Source organism: Eumetopias jubatus, unplaced genomic scaffold, assembly GCF_037043125.1.
Source record: "Eumetopias jubatus isolate StellerSeaLion01/CBP00866 unplaced genomic scaffold, mEumJub1_p1.0 scaffold_9, whole genome shotgun sequence".
NCBI lineage: Eukaryota > Metazoa > Chordata > Mammalia > Carnivora > Otariidae > Eumetopias > Eumetopias jubatus.
In genome coordinates, this window is record NW_028274815.1 from 679,105 (window position 1) to 699,994 (window position 20,890).

Below are 20,890 nucleotides of genomic sequence, written 5' to 3' on the forward strand. Positions count from 1 at the left end.
GTGATACAATACATTAACAAAAGAAAGAACAAGAGTCTGGACGCCTGGGTGGCTCAGTTGGTTATGCGACTGCCTTCGGCTCAGGTCATGATCCTGGAGTCCCGGGATCGAGTCCCACATCGGGCTCCCTCCTTGGCAGGGAGTCTGCTTCTCCCTCTGACTCTCTTCCCTCTTGTGCTCGCTATCTCTCATTCTCTCTCTCTCAAATAAATAAATAAAATCTTAAAAAAAAAACAAAGAACAAGAGTCATATGATCCTCTCAATAGATGCAGAAAAAGCATTTGACAAAGTACAGCATCCTTTCTTGATCAAAACTCTTCAGAGTATAGGGAGAGAGGGTACATACCTCAATATCATAAAAGCCATCTATGAAAAACCCACAGCAAATATCATTCTCAATGCAGAAAAGCTGAGAGCTTTTCCCCTAAGTTCAGGAATGCAGCAGGGATGTCCACTTTCACCACTGCTATTCAACATAGTATTAGAAGTTCTAGCCACAGCAATCAGACAACAAAAAGAAATCAAAGGCATCCAAATCGGCAAATAAGAAGTGAAACTCGCACTCTTTGCAGATGATATGATATTGTATGTGGAAAACCCAAAAGACTCCACCCCAAAACTGCTACAGCTCATACAGGAATTCAATAAAGTAGCAGGATATAAAATCAATGCACAGAAATCAGTGGCATTCCTATACACCAACAACAAGACAGAAGAGAGACAAATCAAGGAGTCGATCCCATTTACAGTTGCACCCAAAACCATAAGATACTTAGGAATAAATTTAACCAAGGAGGCAAAGGATCTGTCCTCAGAAAACTATAAAATACTCATGAAAGAAATTGAAGAAGACACAAAGAAATGGAGAAACGTTCCATGCTCATGGATCGGAAGAACAAACATTGTGAAGATGTCAATGCTACCTAGAGCAATCTACACATTTAATGTAATCCCCATCAAAATACCATCCGCTTTTTTCAAAGAAATGGAACAAATAATCCTAAAATTTGTATGGAACCAGAAGAGACCCCGAATAGCCAGAGGAATGTTGAAAAAGAAATGCAAAGCTGGTCGCATCACAATTCCGGACTTCCAGCTCTATTACAAAGCTGTCATCATCAAGACAGTATGGTACTGGCACAAAAACAGACACATAGATCAATGGAACAGAATAGAGAGCCCAGAAATGGACCCTCAACTCTATGGTCAACTCATCTTTGACAAAGCAGGAAAGAATGTCCAATGGAAAAAAGACAGTCTCTTCAACAAATGGTGTTGGGAAAATTGGACAGCCACATGCAGAAGGATGAAACTGGACCATTTCCTTACACCACACACAAAAATAGACTCCAAATGGTTGAAAGACCTAAATGTGAGACAGGAGTCCATCAAAATCCTAAAGGAGAACACAGGTAGCAACCTCTTCGACCTCAGCTGCAGCAACCTCTTCCTAGAAACATCGCCAAAGGCACAGGAAGCCAGGGCAAAAATGAACTATTGGGATTTCATCAAGATAAAAAGCTTTTGCACAGCAAAAGAAACAGTCCACAAAACCAAAAGACAACCGACAGAATGGGAGAAAATATTTGCAAATGACATATCAGATAAAGGGCTCGTATCCAAAATCTATAAAGAACTTATCAAACTCAACACCCAAAGAACAAATAATCCAATCAAGAAATGGGCAGAAGACACGAACAGACATTTTTCCAAAGAAGACATCCAAATGGCCAACAGGCACATGAAAAAGTGCTCCACATCGCTCGGCATCAGGGAAATCCAAATCAAAACCTCCATGAGATACCACCTCACACCCGTCAGAATGGCTAAAATTAATAAGTCAGGGAACGACAGATGTTGGTGGGGATGTGGAGAAAGGGGAACCCTCCTACACTGTTGGTGGGAATGCAAGCTGGTGCAACCACTCTGGAAAACAGTATGGAGGTTTCTCAAACAGTTGAAATTAGAGCTACCATTCGATCCAGCAATTGCACTACTGGGTATTTACCAAAAAGATACAAATGTAGGGACCCAAAGGGGTACGTGCACCCCAATGTTTATAGCAGCATTGTCCACAATAGCCAAACTGTGGAAAGAGCCAAGATGTCCATCGACAGATGAATGGATAAAGAAGAGGTGGTATATATACACAATGGAATATTATGCAGCCATCAAAAGGAATGAGATCTTGCCATTTGCAACGACGTGGATGGAACTGGAGGGTGTTATGCTTAGTGAAATAAGTTAATTAGAGAAAGACATGTATCATATGACCTCACTGATATGAGGAATTCTTAATCTCCGGAAACAAACTGAGTGTTACTGGAGTGGTGGGGGTGGGAAGGATGGGGTGGCTGGGTGATAGACATTGGGGAGGGTATGTGCTACGGTGAGCGCTGTGAATTGTGCAAGACTGTTGAATCACAGATCTGTACTCCTGAAACAACGCAACATATTTTAAGAAAAAAGAAAAAGAAGAAGATAGCAGGAGAGGAAGAATGAAGGGGAGTAAGTCAGAGGGGGAGATGAACCATGAGAGATGATGGACTCTGAAAAACAAACTGATGGTTCTGGAGGGGAGGAGGGGAGGGTGATGGGTTAGCCTGGTGATGGGTATTAAAGAGGGCACATTCTGCATGGAGCACTGGGTGTTATGCACAAACAATGAATCGTCGAACACTACATCAAAAACTAATGATGTAATATATGGTGATTAACATAACAATAAAAATTAAATTCAGAGTCAACATAGTAACAGTAACCTCCCTCATTCTAAACCCCACTGTCCCATCACCTGCTCTGAATGTGACAGATTAGCATTTTTTCTTCTCTAAGCATTTCATACTTTAATTTTGAAATGGAAAGGGAGACAATTAAAAAAAATTTTTTGAGATGAAATGCCTCAAGTGCAGTGCAACGTTCAGACTGGGAGCCAGTGGTGGCCAGGAGGAGGGGTGTCTCTGGGTTTCTTGCTGCGAGACTGTGTGGGCAGCAAAGGGCCATGTTATGAAATCACAGGTCGGAGAACCACATCATTCTCTCCCAAAATTCTGAGAATAACTTTAATGACATAATGATTTTGAATGGAGAGATTGTTAGAGCAGAAATCTGCAAATCTAGATTGTGACCTGCTTTCTCTTCCATAAAAAAGATGCAAAAGTGACTATTTGTCCCACTTGAAAGAGTCCTTGTAAGATTTATGACTAAATAACCTGTTAATATCCAAAATCTGTAAAGAACTTACCAAACTCCACACCCAAAAAACGAATAATCCAGTTAATAAATAGAAGACATGAACAGACATTTCTCCAAAGAAGACATACAAATTGTCAACAGATGCCTGAAAAAATGCTCAACATCACTCAGCATCAGAGAAATTCAAATCAAAACCACAATGAGATATCACCTTACACCAGTCAGAATGGCTAAAATGAACAACATAGGAAATAAGTGTTGGCAAGGATGCAGAGAAAGAGGAATCCTCCTGCACTGTTGGTGGGAATGCAAGCTGGTGCAGCCACTCTGGAAAACAGTATGGAGGTTCCTCAAAAATTAAAAATAGAACTACCCTATGATCCAGCAATTGCACTACTAGGTATTTACCCAAAGGATACAAAAATACAGATTCAAAGGGGCAAATGAACCCCAATGTTTACAGCAGCATTATCAACAATAGCCAAACTAGGGAAAGCCCAAATGTCTATCGACTGATGAATGGGTAAAGAAGATATGGGGTGTGTGTGTGTGTGTGTGTGTGTGTGTGTGTGTGTGTGTGTGTGTGTGTAATGGAATATTATTCAGCCATCAAAGAGAATGAAATCTTCCATTTGCGACAACACACATAGGGCTAGAGAGTATAATGCTAAGTGAAATAAGTCAATCAGAGAAAGACAAATACCATATAATTTCAATGATATGTGGAATTTAAGAAACAAAATAGATGAACTTATGGGAGGGTGGGAGGGAAGAGAGATAGGGAAATAAACCTTAAGAGACTGTTAACGATAGAGAACAAACTGAGGGTTGATGGAGGGAGGTGGGTAGGGAGGGGCTAGATGGGTGATGGGAGGGCACCTGTTGTGATAAGCATTGGGTGTTGTAAGTGGTGAATCACTGAATGCTACTCCTGAAACCAACATTGCACTGTATGTTAACTAGAATTTAAATAAAAACTTAAAAAATAAAAAATAAAAATAAAATTATCCTTATGGTTTATTTTAATGGGATTTAAGATCAAATAAATAATGATATAGGTTTAAAAAGGAGACTGAATAACCTGTATTGAAGGATTTTTGTGCAGTCTTGAGAATGATTATACTGGTTATAATTAAGCCTAGCATTAGGATAGTGGCCAAAGCCCAGGGGGGCAGCTACTCTCCCAATCTCGCAGTGAATTGACAGAAATAACTATGATAGAGGGAGTTCCATATCATGGCTGAAAGCCTTGTAGCCCTCTGTCTGAAATTTAGAATGACTTAGTTGGAAACAGGATAAGAGATTAAGAGTCCTATGCACAGGTTAAGCAATATTAATATAAACTCCAAAGAGAGTGGCTTATCACATTTTTCTCCAACTTTGAAGGGAGTTTTGATACTGAAAAAAATAAAACACATCAATGATTGAAATATCAATTAGAGAATTTACATAAGAATAAATGGGGAAAGGGCACCATTATAGTTAATATAAAAAGAAACAAGATATTCAAAACGCATTAGTTCCAGAAGTAAGAAACGAAGCAGACAGACAATAAGTAATAATGAAACAAATAACAAATGAAGTTCTGTAATCTGAAGAATTACCCCAATATTTTAAATTACGAGTTTATGAATAGCAGAATTTAATATTAAAACAAGGCTCATAATGCATATTCCAAAATATATAATATTTAAACATAAGAATATACTATGAGAATCTATATTTTTAGAAAGGACAAAAACTAAAAACCTCTGGAGGCAGAGGTAAGATTAAGTAATGAAAATGGAATATCACATATAACTCTATTGTAGTGCATTTCAAAAAAATAACGAATTTTATAGCAAAACACAAATTACCAAAATTGACCCAGGAAGAAATAGAAAACTTGAAAAGGCAGGATTCATGAGGCAGTAGAACCAACTGGATTCACAGCCACATTGTAAATAATTTGAAGAACACTAGTTCCAGCGTTGTCTAGGAAAGTCCGTGAGAACACATCACATGTCTGCAATACAAAGACAAAAACATGAAATCACAGCCTACCATCAAATGTGGCCCTCTCCCCACTTTTGAAAATAAAGTTTTATTGGAACGCAGCCACACTCCTCTATTTGCTTGCTGTCTGTGGCTGATCCACTGCGGCAGCAGCAGATGGGAGTGGCCCCCAGAAGTCGCATATCCAGCAAAGCCTAAACATCTGTCCTTTGCAAAGAAAGCTTACCAATCCCTGTTGAAGAAATATGCTCAGATTTGAGTGAAAAGGGTACAGTGATGGATTGGATATGAGGTTAAGAGAAACACAAGAGTCAGAACAAGACTAGAAGCTTCTATCATGGCCACTGGATGGATGGCGTGCTGTTGACTAAGATGGAAAGGCCAGGTGAGCAGGTTTGGGGAACGGAAGGTCAGTTTTTGATCTTTAAATTGTCACATAGGGAACCGTGCCTCTGTCAGGGTCCAGTGTCCTTCGTGAGAAGGCTTGTTAGTTAAATGAGCCCATTTCTGGTAAGCTTGGCGTCTTTCAGAGATGAAACTACTCTTTACACTGATGAAATCAGGCTTTGGAAGCTTGAAGCTGATGCCCAGAAACTCCCCAGGACAAACGCCTCCTGCAAAGCATCCTCAGGGACTGATCATTACCTGGTGACAAATCCCCTAGCAGACTTCAGTGGGGTGGACAATGACGTGCAAAATCACTCCTCAATCACCAGGTGTGATTGCTTCCATAGTGGGAAGTGTGTTTCCGTGTGTTTACAGAGAAGACCATCTGGTCCGAAACGTGGGTATTTGTCATCCAAAGTATCTGGGAAGACAAATGGTCCTTGGACCAAGCAGTGCCGCTTCGCTCACTGTGCATGTGTCAGACCACAGGGAACCTCAGTGCACAGCTCACTTCTACCAGTGACTTAGAAACTGGGGTCTGAAAAGGTCTCCTAGTAAGAGGCATCTAGAAAATATTCCATTTGAGCAGGACCAGGTATAAAATCACGCCTGTTTTGTTTTACTTGGAAAGTAAGAGGGAAAGGCTCTGGGGAGAAATTTAGCGGCTACAGTGTCTGAAGAAACACCTGGGGACGGAGTCTGAAAGGGCAATCAGAGACAGAAGCAGCCAGTGCACACGCGCACCTCATGCTGTGCGTAGCTCCCAAGGTGAGGAGGGGTGGGCGGACCGCAGGAGCCGGGGCAGGACAGCAGGGGGGCTCACCTGGCCGAGCCATCAAGCCCAGAGCAGCCACCCCGCGTGGGCAGCTGGGTACACTTCAAGACAGCTTATCATTCAGGTTTGGAGGCTTCCCCACCCTTACGGTTCATGTGATCCATCCATCTGTTCATTCTTTATTCCCTTTATCCATTCATCCACACACTATTTATGGCACCAGCTCTGACCCAGTACCAACAGCTTCCTGTGTTGACATGGACCTATGTTCATCGAAGCTCTCTTGGGGGCAATGCCCCCTTGCCCATAGCTAGAGGGAACAGAGGTAAACACTGTACACCGTCTGGCACATTTGGACATGAGGGACATGAACGTTCCTGCCAAAGTCACACCCAGGGCAAGTGCTCGGCGGGACCAGTGCCAGGCCTGTTTGGTAGGAGAAAGCCGAGGTATAGGGTGGAGAATAAGCCCGTGTCCCGCAACAGCATGAAAGGAAAGGAAAGGGGGAACTCAGAGGCACCTGGCCCGGGCAGCAGGAAGGCCTCAGGCGTCCCCTTCAGAGGCCACATCGCCCAGCATGGCCCAGGTTCGTTCAAGCTCACAGAATGTGAAGCATTATCTGCACATGGTCTGTAAGCACACAGAGGTAAAAGTTACTTATGGAAAGGCTACTCTCATCAACATAAACAGGTCAATGTCACCTTTGGGGTCCACCCATTTCCGTAATTGTCTGCGGTTGCAAAAAAATTGGTGAGAAGGAAGCAGGATGTAATGCAGACTGAACTGATTTTTCAGGGCCCACTTTGCTGCGATATTTGTCTTTGTGGTGGGGCCGTGTACTCCCAGAGAACTCAGATGGGAGCCCATGCCCCGAGGCCCTGCAGATGTCCGTTGTTCCTGGGGACAGACTGACCTGCACCTCTCTCACTGCAGGGTGGAAACTCTTGGGGATCCTCCAGCAACCCGGTGCCCTCAGCTGGATCAGCTGTGTGGTGCAGGGACCTGTATGGCAGCCTCTCTGATGGGATCGGCACACCTACTGTACTCATCCCATAACAGAATAAGATTAATCCCGATCATGTGAGCAGGTTGTAGAAGGAGCAAGGGTGGAACCAAATCCAAACACACACGCAGAGCATATACTCTGTGTCTCACACAAAACTGACCAGTTCACTGCCCATCCTTCCCCATCGAAGAGGGAACTAACTGGGTGCCTCTGGTCATGCTGGGTGGTGCTGATTGGGTCAACAGTGGATGGGAAGATGGACGGACAAAGTTGAGCTCAGCCTCCCTCAGTTTGCTCCCCGCACTGGTGCAGGGAGAGGTGCTGACACCTTGGTCACCACAGTCATTGAGGCTGTCACTCCATGCCCACGCGGAGAGCCGGGAGCGCGCGCTTCCCAGCTGGCGGCAGTCCTGGCTCTGCAGGAGCAGGGCAGGGGGGCAGGCCTGCACCTGAGACCCTCTCCTGCAGGTAACGAGGTTGTCCTCTGGTACTGTGATGTTGAAGCTGGGTTGACATTACTGATCTGAACGGCCTATGGTAATACAATCATCACACGACGCCTAATATGCATAAATACGACTGTACAAGCTTGTTTTGTGTTTTCAGGGTTGCTCTGTGTTATGGTGGAAGCAGGAGGCAGAACTGCTTCTTTTTATGAGAGAATTGCATATTTTGTATGTCAGAGAAAATCATGGAGAAAAACAGATGGACGGGAAATAGGTAAACAGAAGGTTCCCAACACAAACATGGGCTCACACTTCTCTGGTCACGATCGCCAAGCAGCTCTGGCCCGGGAAGCACAAGGTGGAGCTTACATTTAGGGCCAGAGGGTTGTGGTCCTTGCAGAGGGCAATGTGTGAGTTTAGCATCGAGTGTGGTATGGCATGGAGAGCATGGGCCCAGCCACGCGCGTCTCACGGACAGGCAGAGAATCGGCAGCAGGCAGGAGGGTGCCCCGGGAGGCACAGAGTGCCGGGGTGCCACCCCCACTCGCAGAGAAATACCCACCTCCTCTCTCCCCTTACGCTACTGTGTGGTCCCCAGAGTCATGTCCTGTGAACATCACCTCAGACGCAACCACACGCACCCTAGTGAGTGCCCGTCGTGGGGAGGTCCTTGGCACACGGGGACAGGGTGGTGTGACCAGTGAGGCAGAGGCTGGTGCCATGTGGCTGCAGGCCCAGGGGGGCCAAGCCATCATCAGAAGCTGGGGACACAGGAGAGCCCTCCCCTAGAGCCCCCGATGGAGTACAGCCCTGTCGGCCCCTCATGGTGGGACTTCCAGCCCCCAGACGAGGTGGGAACAACGTCCTGGGGTCTCTAACACCCAGGCTGTGACCTGTATTGTAACAACCTCAGGACACGCTCGCCCCTCCCAACAGCTGTTTCCTCTTTCAGGACAGAGCCGCCCGGGGATGGAGAGAGCAGCCGTCTGTAGGGGGTGTGTCCGTGTGTGCCCATGTTCTTGTGTGTGCGTCTGTGTTCCTGCATGTTTGTGTGTGTCCATGTGTGCCCATGTTCTTGTGTGTGTGTCCGTGTGTGCCCATGTTCTTGTGTGTGTGTCCGTGTGTGCCCATGTTCTTGTGTGTGCGTCTGTGTTCCTGCATGTTTGTGTGTGTCCATGTGTGCCCATGTTCTTGTGTGTGTGTCCGTGTGTGCCCATGTTCTTGTGTGTGTGTCCGTGTGTGTCCATGTTCTTGTGTGTGCGTCTGTGTTCCTGCATGTTTGTGTGTGTCCATGTGTGCCCATGTTCTTGTGTGTGTGTCCGTGTGTGCCCATGTTCTTGTGTGTGTGTCCGTGTGTGCCCATGTTCTTGTGTGTGCATCTGTGTTCCTGCGTGTTTGTATGTGTCCATGTGTGCCCATGTTCTTGTGTGTGTGTCCGTGTGTGTCCATGTTCTTGTGTGTGTGCGTTGCCTGCACGTGTGTACATTTACTCCAGGAGGGTTTCTTCTGGACTAGCTAAAGGGATGGACAGTCAGAGACCACCCCCAGGGTGGGGATAGGAAGGAAGGGCTGGAAGGGGTCCCTGCTCTGTAATAGAGGAGACGTGTCCTGTGTCAATCCTCATTAACATGATATCTAACTTATAACCCTTTGCAAGATGCACGTGGATTTCAGATGAGTGGACCAGCATGCAGAACTGGCCGCATCCCGCCTGGCTGAGCTTGCACCAAGGCTTGCAAGCACGCGTCTCCCTGGGGTTCAGCTTCAGTGCCGTCCCCACACACACCTTCACTGCGGTGCAGCCACCCTGAGGGCGTGGGTGCTGCTATCGGCCACCAAGACCCAGGTGCACACCCATGGTAAAATCCCTAAAAGGAGATCCTGCCTCATTCTAGTACGTGACTGTGGGATCCTTCTCGGGAGGCTTTACTACAATGCAAGATTGAGCAGATAGATAAAAATAAGATAATATTGTCCAATCATTTGATTAATTTGTGTCAAATTGTTTCTTATCATCTGCAATTTGAGAGATTTTCAGGCCCCAACATTTGCACTCTCCAGAGTACTTACGTGTATACAGCAGCTCTGTCCACGCAGACCCCACCACACCAGCTGGTGCTGATTTCTCTCCCACATCAAGTGTTTCTTGCCTGAGCATCTGTTCTGTTTTTTGTTTTTTGAACAAAGTTTTAGAATTGTTTTAACACCTGGAACTTGGAATATGGGACTTTAATTTGCAAGTGGAGAATTAGGTATTTCTTCACCTATCCCACAAGATCATGTTGATTCATCTCTTTGAAAAGATTTTATTTACCGATCCCTCGGCTGTATTTTTAAGCAGTGTTTTAAATGACATATTCAAAAAGGATATTTATAGATATTTATTAAGGAACTTAATTTGGTAGGCTGGCCCCTCCTTCCTGAAAGAAAACTAGGTTTTGAAATGTGTCCTGGAAAACATTTATCTTTCATTCAGTTTTCAGTGTGGATTTTACCCCGGCTGTTCCCCGTGTAGGTGTCAGGTGCAGGGAGGTCCAACAGGTGAAAACAGCCAGATCTGTGTTTGGTGCGTTTTGCTGATGCTCTACTTTGATCATGCTTCTTGCATTTTCCCCACAAAGGATAGAAAACCTCTGTGATGCCCACAGTGCCCAGTACATCTTACGATGTCCTTGAACACACCTGCTCAGGTGCCTGTTGACGTAGACCAATGGGTAAGACCCCAACCTATGGGGACTGGGCAGAAGGTTGTGCAGAGTAGTGAAGGGTTTGGATGAGCAGGGCCATCCACACAAGATCCTGGGTCCTCAGAACTTTCATGCTGAAATCCACAGAAAGCCACTTAAAAAGCATCAGTAAGCCAGTTCCTCTACTACAGAACCTCTAGTCACCATGCAATATGACAGTGTCCTCCCTGATGCGGCCAAACATTGGGGACAAGCATGAGGGCTGTCTCTGCTGCTGGGGTAGGGCCTTCCCCGGGGGAGTCTCATGCCATACCAGAGTCTCCAAGGACAAAGCCACAGACATTCAGTGATGCGGGCTGTGTGTTCCAAGGCTCTGGGACAATCAAACATTTTGGTTGAATCTTAATGCTGTTTTGTGCCCACGGTAAGCAGAGTCCTTCAGAGAACAGTGCCTGAACCCTCCTGACCCAGGTGAGGACAGTCCTGGGCAGAACTAGGCAGACCCCTGCTCCACCACATGCCCACTCTGCCCCTTTGGCTCACCTCCAATCTGTGCCTGCCTCCTCCAAGTCCCACCTGCTTATTCACCTCACCCACTGCACACCCCACTCACCCAGGGGTTTAGATAAATACATCTGCGAGCACTTGGCAAATTGTCAAGCTCTGCAGAAAGGGTACTTGACATGGTACAGATTCCCCCCAAGACCAACAGCCTTGAAAGAGGAATAAACATATAAATGAACAAAACTAAATTGCAGCAAATCATAAAGTTCCTGGAGATGAATGTAGAAAACAAGTAGTTTAAAAGCACTTGGTCTCACCACATTGGCTACAATCTCCAAAATTGTGCCAGTGACATCTGTGGGGACCTCACCTGACAATGAAGCATTCTGGAAGCCAGGTACACCCGACACCTGTCTGCATGATAATGTTCTGCAGCCCATTATCAATGTAGATACCACAGTGGCGATAAACTCAATTAACCTTTATTAAAATTGATACGAGTTTGGTAGTAGAATTGTTCCATCACTTATTTTCCCAATCAACCGTTAACAAATATGTCATAAGGGCGCCTGGGTGGCTCAGATGGTTAAGTGTCTGCCTTCGGCTCAGGTCATGATCCCAGGGTCCTGGGATCAAGTCCCGCATCGGGCTCCCTGCTCCTTGGGAGCCTGCTTCTCCCTCTGCCTCTCTCTCTCTCTGTCTGCCTCTCATGAATAAATAAATAAAAAGTTTATAAAAAATCAAATATGTCATAAAATAAAGCAAATCTCCCATGTGGTGTGCAGGGGCATCTTGGATGTTAGAAAGATGTTCTTATATGTAAAAACCTAGAAACATCTGTGCATTTCATATCTAGATTTATAACGATGCATTCACTTTTCCAAAACCACACTCCAGGAAATACCTGCATTCTCTTTTTCCCCAAAATATCATGAGTCGATATGTACTTATGAGAGGGTTATTTCTTTTTTCAATCTTCTGTTTCTGCCATGGAGGTTTGTGTACCTCTTACTATATTTTTCACACCATAGATATCGTGAATGTTTGAGTGAATACAGTTTAAAAATAAAATCTCAAGTGCTTGGAAAGTTCAGGGTTTTTTTAAATTTTATTTTATTATGTTATGTTAATCACCATACATTACATCATTAGTTTTTGATGTGGTGTTCCACGATCCATTGTTTTCGTATAACACCCAGTGCTCCATGCAGTACGTGCCCTCCTTAATACCGGAAAGTTCAGTTTTAACTCTTTTGCCCACTTGTCCATTAATATATCTTTAATCTTTTAAATAACAGTAGCTCTTTTGGGGGGCTTTACTCACATCATAATGAGTTTTGGTTTCCAGGTAAACCTGTATCCATGTGGATGGAGCATTCTGGTTCATGGCAGCATCTGGCTGGCACTCAACTTATCAACAGTTTTCCCATAATGAAAAACAGATTGAATTATGGAAAAGCTAAGTCTGTTAGTTGCAAACTGGAATATGATCAACAGCAAGAAAAACGAATACAAGCACAAAGACCTCTCCCTTTTATCCTCAAAGGTAATGTTACCACTGTTTCTGGCTCTTCTTATCAGGATAGGTAACATCTCAAATATTTCTCAAGGAAACTGATTTTTCCAGGGCACGAGGGCAGTGTTCCTTCGGGGCACAAAAGCTAATAGTATCAGCCTGTACGTCTACCTTCTCTCTTTAAAATCAAAGGTGGTCCCTTGTGATAAGCACTTAGCCATAATTTAATGCTTACTCCTTTTACTAGAACACAAAACTTTCAAAACCATTTCCTTACGTATTTTACCTTTTCATTATAAATATTTCTCTCATCAAATTGTATTTTGGGGACAGCTTAGAGCTATACATTTATTGGGGGATTTTTCAAAGTAATTCTGTTTAATTATACTCTGTATTTCACCATTTGTTTTAGTGTCTGGGAGCGATTCCTCTCGGGAGACGGGCGCCTGGAATCCCAGCCAGTTTCCTGGGTCTCTGCTGCATAAAACTGGACTCCTGGGTCACGGGGTCCTTCCCCTCAGCCCAGAGCCTCACGTGTCACCTGTGACCGGAGACAGTGTTTGCGTCTGAGTTGTTGGGAGCAGCCCCAGCCCCACGGGCCTCCCGGGGCCCAGAGCTGGAGGGGCACAGTGGGAGCTCGGCCCAGGGGCCAGCCTATGCCGAGGAGCATCGGGGTCTTGCCAGAACGCTCCTGTGGGCCCGCAGGGCACAGCGTGGGCAGGATTCGGCATGGCTTCCCGCTCCTTCCGCTGGGGTGGGGAGAGCCTAGGAGTCCTGGGAGGGAAGCCGTGTTTTAATCGTCACTGACCTTTAACTGACATCTAGTATTTTCTCCCAGCACAAATACCAGCCACAAGACACAGCACTCTGAAGTCCCTCAGAGTCACAGGGGATTTTGTCACATACAGACTTTCCCCCCAACTAATTACGTCGTGATTGGACTTATTCCTCCTAATCTCCCTTACTTTAAATTGTCCCCCCAAGTGCGTCACTGTTGCCTCCCAGCACTTACAGCACCGAGGCCTGAAAGAGAGGATAAAATACATCAAATTTAACATTGTCCACATGCATCTTTAACATTTTTAATTAGCAGATGTTATTCTTATAAAATAACTTATTCTTCATAAACTTTGCTGTAAAATTTATTTTATTTTTTTTAATTTTAATTTTCTTTTATTATGTTATGTTAGTCACCATACAATAGTAAAATTTATTTTTAATCAAGTAGGTATAGGTTTTAACCTTGTTTTACTTTTTCTCTGATCTGTTTTCAAAGGGCCAAATTTGACAGTTTGCTGAGGGTCTAATCGTTTTCTAAGCTTCAGTGTCTTGTAATAAATTTGAACAAACCCAAAAAACCTGTAAATGAATGCTGGGGTGTTTCTATGTTTCCAGGTGATTCTGCAAATACACTCACAGCCTCATAGGCAAACACACCGGAATATCGAACGTGGGACCAAGCAAACATCACTTATTTTATAGAATCAGAAACTTTAGGAGTGAAAAGGGTACATTCTTACAAGATTCCAGAAACTTGTGCACAAAGATGCACCCCCTCTCCCTAGGCCAGGGTCCTCTCTAGTTACACGTCAGGAAGAGGCCGAGCGGGCAGCTCCCCAGCTCCCCACACACGCAGGAGCAGATGCCTCTTCTTCGGGGGCATTGGTCCAGGGAGCTCTTTCCCGGGACACGCTGGCCCAGAATCCTAAGGCCATTCCAGGCAAAGCTTAGTGACAGCTCTTCTTGTATTCAGTGTAATTTTATGAATGTCCACCCGCACTGCCTGGAGAGCACAGTAATACAGCTTCTGCACTGAATTAACACCTGTCAAACCGTCTCAACATTCACTGTCACACCTTCTCAGAGCGGGACACCCAGGTGATTATACTGAGCATGATGTCATCTATCCACATGATAATATGTAGACACACTTTATATATTATTAAGTCAGGCTTCTGTAGAGCTTTATCTCCTGGAATTAACAGGCTTAACTTTCTATATGGACCTGTTTGTCAAGAAAAAAAAAAGCATCTTTAAAAACATGTAGTCAACTTATGCTCTGTAGAGCAGGTGACATTTTCTGGGGATGTAGGCAGTTCTGCTCCTTAACGGCGTTTTTAGCCGAAGGCTTGAGGGACTTTCTCAGGGGGCCAGGGGACAGAGACCACCTCCCTCCCTTACCGGCTCAGCATTAACACCCTTGTGACATCTGGCAACCAAAGAGGGTGCATGACTACAGGGATTGGAGGTGGGAAGGGGTGCACTTCAGAAAGGTGTAAAACCTCCAACTTTTCTTCTGAACATGCCTCCACCTCCAAAGGGGGTCAGAGGCTGAATCACAGGGCTTGACACAGCCTTGCTCTGACTTCGTGCCAATATTTCCTGTGGGCTGGAAGGGTTCTGGACTTGTTGGCAACGAATGGATGGAGGTCTCTAAGGACACTGCCCTGAAGCGGCCTCACCTACTTGCCCTCAGTTCCTCATCCCAGCACATCCCGGCCCAGCTCTGCACCGGTGGGGCTCACACACATGCAGTGGGACTCCTGAGTGCCAAGCTTCCCATCCAATCTCAGCTGTTGCCCACCATCGACCTTCACTTCCCTCTTTCTTGCCTGAGAACAGATTCCTGTCTCCCATGGACTTGCTGGAAACAGCCATGGCCCTTGGAGTTTTCAGAAGAGGTAGCCCAGAGCAAGTGCACCTGTCCCAGAAAGGCCCTTCCCCTCCTCCTCCTCTGCTATGTGTCTTCCATATCTCCCTTGCTTTCCTGGAGCTGCAGCCCCAAATGTCTACAGCCCCAATCCTGGTCCTGCATTCTGGCTTGTCTGAGGGGGGCAGAGTCAGGGCATGGAGCCTCACCCACCTGCCCTGGAGGCACAGGAGCTCACACAGGGTCTCAGCTCCAGCCAACAGTCCAGGGCCTCCCCAGGAATCCCTGCTGATCCTCCCTCCCTCCCTTCTGATCCAGAGCCTCTGTAGCACCGTCTGCCCCCTCCATTGCTGGGTAACCACCCCTCTCTCCTCTTTCCCAACCCATGTCCTGTTGGGATGGAACCAGATTTCAGATGGGGTTAAAAACTATGTCAAAATTAACCTAAAGGAAGAGAAATTCAAGATGGGTTATTTGTTTGGTTTATGGTTAGGTGGTTTTCTTTCATTTTTATTTCTATATTTAATATTAATGAATTAACTTTCAGATTGGCAAATTAATGTTTTTAATTTTCAGTAACACTTGGAAAAAATCTCCAACATTATATAATGCTTAAGCCATAATAACAGATCAGTGATTTTCTGTGTCTGGAGGTACCTTGTTTTCAATACTTCAATTATAATAAAAGTTAATTATTAAACACCAGATTGGTACCTCAAAACACTAGTATTTTATTTGAACTTGCTACAAAGAGTTGCCATTTTTCTACTACTCTTAGTGTATTTGAGATATTTCAAATTAGTACAATACCAGCTGTGACCTCTTTAAGATTACCAATGGCAAAGAGGTCATTTTTAAAAGTCACCTTTCCAATTAGGCTTCTTCCCCTAGAGATACAGTGTTAGAAGCTTCAGAAGTATTCTTACTACTAAGCTTTGAAAAAGATTTGATTTTTTTCTCATTCTCAGATATGTTCGATTAGGGCAACCATAACAGGGTCTCACAGCTAGAGGCCCTCCATGAAGCAGTTTTTTTCTAGTAAGGGAAGAAAATATAATTTGGCTAAAAAGAAAGAAAAACTTGGAATAATTTCAACTCTAGAGTAACAGTGGAGGATTCTGGGGTTCTTTTTGTTCTTTGGGTGACTATACTGCATTTAAAAACAATGAAGATCTGGAGGAGCAAGATGGCAGAGGAGTAGGAGACCTAAATTTCATCTGGTCCCAGGAATTCAGCTAGATAGGGATCAAACCATTCTGAACACCTACGAACTCAACAGGAGATCAAAGAAAAGAAAAGCAGCAACTCTGAACAGAAAAGTGACCACTTTCTGGAAGGTCTCTTCTAATTTGTTTAGTGTATATTTTTCTGGGGTCATTGTTACCCTGTTAGCATTTCGTTCTCTCATTCATCTATTCTTCTCTGGACAAAATGACACGACAGAAAAAATCACCTCAACAAAAAGAAAAAGAGGCAGTACTGACTGCCAGGGACTTAATCAATACAGGCATTAATAAGATGTTGGAAGAAGAGTTCAGAAAGATAATTTTAAAGATACTAGCTGGGCTTGATAAAAGCATGGAAGATATTAGAGAAACCCTTTCTGGGGAAATAAAAGAACTAAAATCTAACCAAGTCAAAATCAAAAAAGCTATTAATGAGGTGCAATAAAAAATGGAGGCTCTAACTGCTAGGATAAATGAGGCAGAAGAGAGAATCAGTGATATAGAAGATAAAATGATGGAAAATAAAGAAGCTGAGAAAAAGAGAGATAAACAACTACTGGATCATGAGGGCAGAATTCGAGATATAAGTGATACCATAAGATGAAACGATATTAGGATAATTGGGATCACAGAAGAAGAAAGAAAGAGGGGGACAGAAGGTATATTGGAGCAAATTATAGCAGAGAACTTCCCTAATGTGGGGAAGGAAACAGGCATCAAAATCCAGGAGGCACAGAGAACCCCTCTCAAAATCAATAAAATAGGTCAACACCCTGACATCTAATAGTAAAACAAATGAGTGTCAGAGACAAAGAGAAAATCCTGAAAGCAGCTCAGGAGAAAAGATCTGTAACTGACAATGGTAGAAAAATTAGATTGGCAACAGACCTAACCACAGAGACCTGGCAGGCCAGAAAGGACTGGCATGATACCTTCAGAGCACTAAAGGAGAAAAATATGCAGCCAAGAATACTATATCCAGCTAGGCTTTCATTGAAAATAGAAGGAGAGATAAAAGCTTTGAGGACAAATAAAAACTAAAGCAATTTGAAAACAGGAAACCAGCCCTCCAAGAAATATTGAAAGGGGTCCTCTAAGCAAAGAGAGAGCCTAAAAGTAACATAAACCAGAAAGGAACACAGACAATATACAGTACCAGTCACCTTACAGGCAATACAATGGCACTAAATTCATATCTTTCAATAGTTACCCTGAATGTAAATGGGCTAAATGCCCCAATCAAAAGACACAGGCTATCAGATTGGATAAAAAAAAACAAGATTCATCGATATGCTGTCTGCAAGAAACTCATTTTAGACCCAAACACATCCCCAGATTGAAAGTGAGGGGGTGGAAAACCATTTACCATGCTAATGGACACCAAAAGAAAGCTGGGGTGGCAATCCTTCTATCAGACAAATTAGATTTCAAACCAAAGACTGTAATAAGAGATGAGGAAGGACACTATATCCTACTTAAAGGGTCTATCCAACAAGAAGATCTAACAATTGTAAATATCTGTGCCCCTAACATGGGAGCAGCAATTATATAAGGCAATTAATAACAAAAGCAAAGAAACACATCGACAACAATACAATAATAGTGGGGGACTTCAACACCCTCCTCACCAAAATGGACAGATCATCTAAGCAAAAAATCAACAAAGAAATAAAGACTTTAAATGACACACTGGAACAAATGGACTTCACAAATATATTCAGAACATTCCATCCCAAAGCAACAGAATACACATTCTTCTCTAGTGCCCATGGAACATTCTCCAGAATTGATCACATCCAAGGTCACAAATCAGGTCTCAACTGGTGCCAAAAGACTGGCATCATTCCCTGCATATTTTCAGACCACAATGCTTTGAAACGATAACTCAATCAAAAGGAAAGTTGGAAAGAACTCAAATACATGGAGGCTAAAGAGCATCCTACTAAAGAATGAATGGGTCAACCAGGAAATTAAAGAAGAATTAAAAAAATTCATGGAAACCAATGAAAATGAAAACACAACTGTTCAAAAGCTTTGGGATACAGCAAAGGCAGTCTTGAGAGGTAAGTATATAGCAATACAAGCCTTTCTCAAGAAACAAGAGAGATCTCAAATACTCAACCTAACCCTAACCTTAAGAAGCTAGAGAAAAAAAGGCAAATAAAGCCTAACCCAGCAGGAGAAGAGAAATAATAAAGATCAGAGCAGAAACCAATGAAATAGAAACCAAAAGAACAGTAGAACAGATCAACGAAACTAGGAGTTGATTCTTTGAAAGAATTAACAAAATTGATAAACCCCTGGCCAGACTTATCAAAAAGAAAAGAGAAATGACCCAAATCAACAAAATCATGAGTGAAAGAGGAGTCATCACAACCAACATCAAATAAATAGGAACAATTATAAAAACATATTATGAGCAACTATATGCCAGCAAATTAGATAATCTGGAAGAAATGGATGCATTCCTAGAGACGTATCAACTACCAAAACTGAACCAGGAAGAAATAGAAAACCTGAACAGACCTATAACCACTAAGGAAACTGAAGCAGTCATCAAAAATCTCCCAACAAACAAAAGCCCATGGCCAGATGGCTTACCAGGGGAATTCAACCAAACATTTCAAGAAGAATTAATACCTATTCTTCTGAAACTATTCCAAAAAATAGAAATGGAAGGAAAACTTCCAAACTCATTTTATGAGGCCACCATTACTTTGATCCCCAAACCAAAGTCCCCATCAGAAAGGAGAATTACAGACCAATATCCTTGATGAACATGGATGCAAAAATTCTCATCAAAATACTAGCCAATAGGATCCAACAGTACATTAAAAGGATTATTCACCATGACCAAGTGGGATTTATCCCTGGGCTGCAAGGCTGGTTCAACATCCGCAAATCAATCAACGTGATACAATACATTAACAAAAGAAAGAAGAAGAACCATATGATCCTCTCAATAGATGCAGAAAAAGCATTTGACAAAGTACAGCATCCTTTCTTGATCAAAACTCTTCAGACTATAGGGATAGAGGGTACATGCCTCAATATCGTTAAACCATCTATGAAAAACCTACAGCGAATATCATTCTCAATGGGGAAAAGCTGAGAGGTTTTCCCCTAAGGTCAGGAACGCGACAGGGATGTCCACTCTCACCACTGCTATTCAACATAGTATTAGAAGTCCTAGCCACAGCAATCAGACAACAAAGAGAAACAAAAGGCATCCAAATCGGCAAAGAAGTCAAACTCACACTCTTTGCAGATGATATGATACTTTATGTGGAAAACCCAAAAGATTCCACCCCAAAACTTCTAGAATTCATGCAGGAATTCAGGGAAGTGGCAGGATATAAAATAAATGCAAAGAAATCAGTGGCATTCCTATACCCCAACAACAAGACAAAAGAAAGAGAAATTAAGGAGTCAATCTCATTTACAATTGCACCCAAAACCATAAGATACCTAGGAATAAATCTAACCAAAGAGGCAAAGAATCTGTACTCAGAAACTATAAAATACTCATGAAAGAAAATGAGGAAGACACAAAGAAATGGAAAAACGTTCCAAGCTAATGGATTGGTAGAACAAATATTGTGAAGAAGTCAATGCTACCTAGAGCAATCTACACATTCAATGCAATCCCTATCAAAACATCACCCACTTTTTTTGAAGAAATGGAACAAATAATCCTAAAATTTGTATGGAACCAGAAAAGACCCCTAATAGCCAGAGGAATGTTGGAAAAGAAAAGCCAAGCTGGTCGCATCACAATTCCGGACTTCAAGCTCTACTACAAAGCTGTCATCATCAAGACAGTGTGGTACTGGCACAAAAACAGACACATAGATCAATGGAACAGAATAGAGAGCCCAGAAATGGACCTCAACTCTATGGTCAACTAATCTTCAACAAAAGCAGGAAAGAATGTCCAATGGAAAAAAGACAGTCTCTTCAACAAATGGTGTTGGGAAAATTGGACAGCCACATGCAGAAGAATGAAACTCAACCATTTCCTTACACCACACACAAAAATAGACTCAAAATGGTTGAAAGGCCTAAATGTGAGACAGGAGTCCATCAAAATCCTAAAGGAGAACACAGGCAGCAACCTCTTCGACCTCAAATGCAGCAACTTCTTCCTAGGAACATAGCCAAAGGCAAGGGAAGCAAGGGCAAAAAAGAACTATTGGGACTTCATTAAGATAAGAAGCTTTTGCCAGCAAAAGAAACAGTGAACAAAACCAAAAGACACCTGACAGAATGGGAGAAGATATTTGCAAATGACATATCAGATAAAGGGCTAGTATCCAAAATCTATAAAGAACTTATTAAACTCAACACCCAAATAACAAATGATCCAATCAAGAGATGGACAGAAGACATGAACAGAGATTTTTCCAAAGAAGACTTCCAAATGGCCAACAGACACATGAGAAAGTGCTCAACATCACTCGGCATCAGGGAAATCCAAATCAAAACCTCAGTGAGATACCATC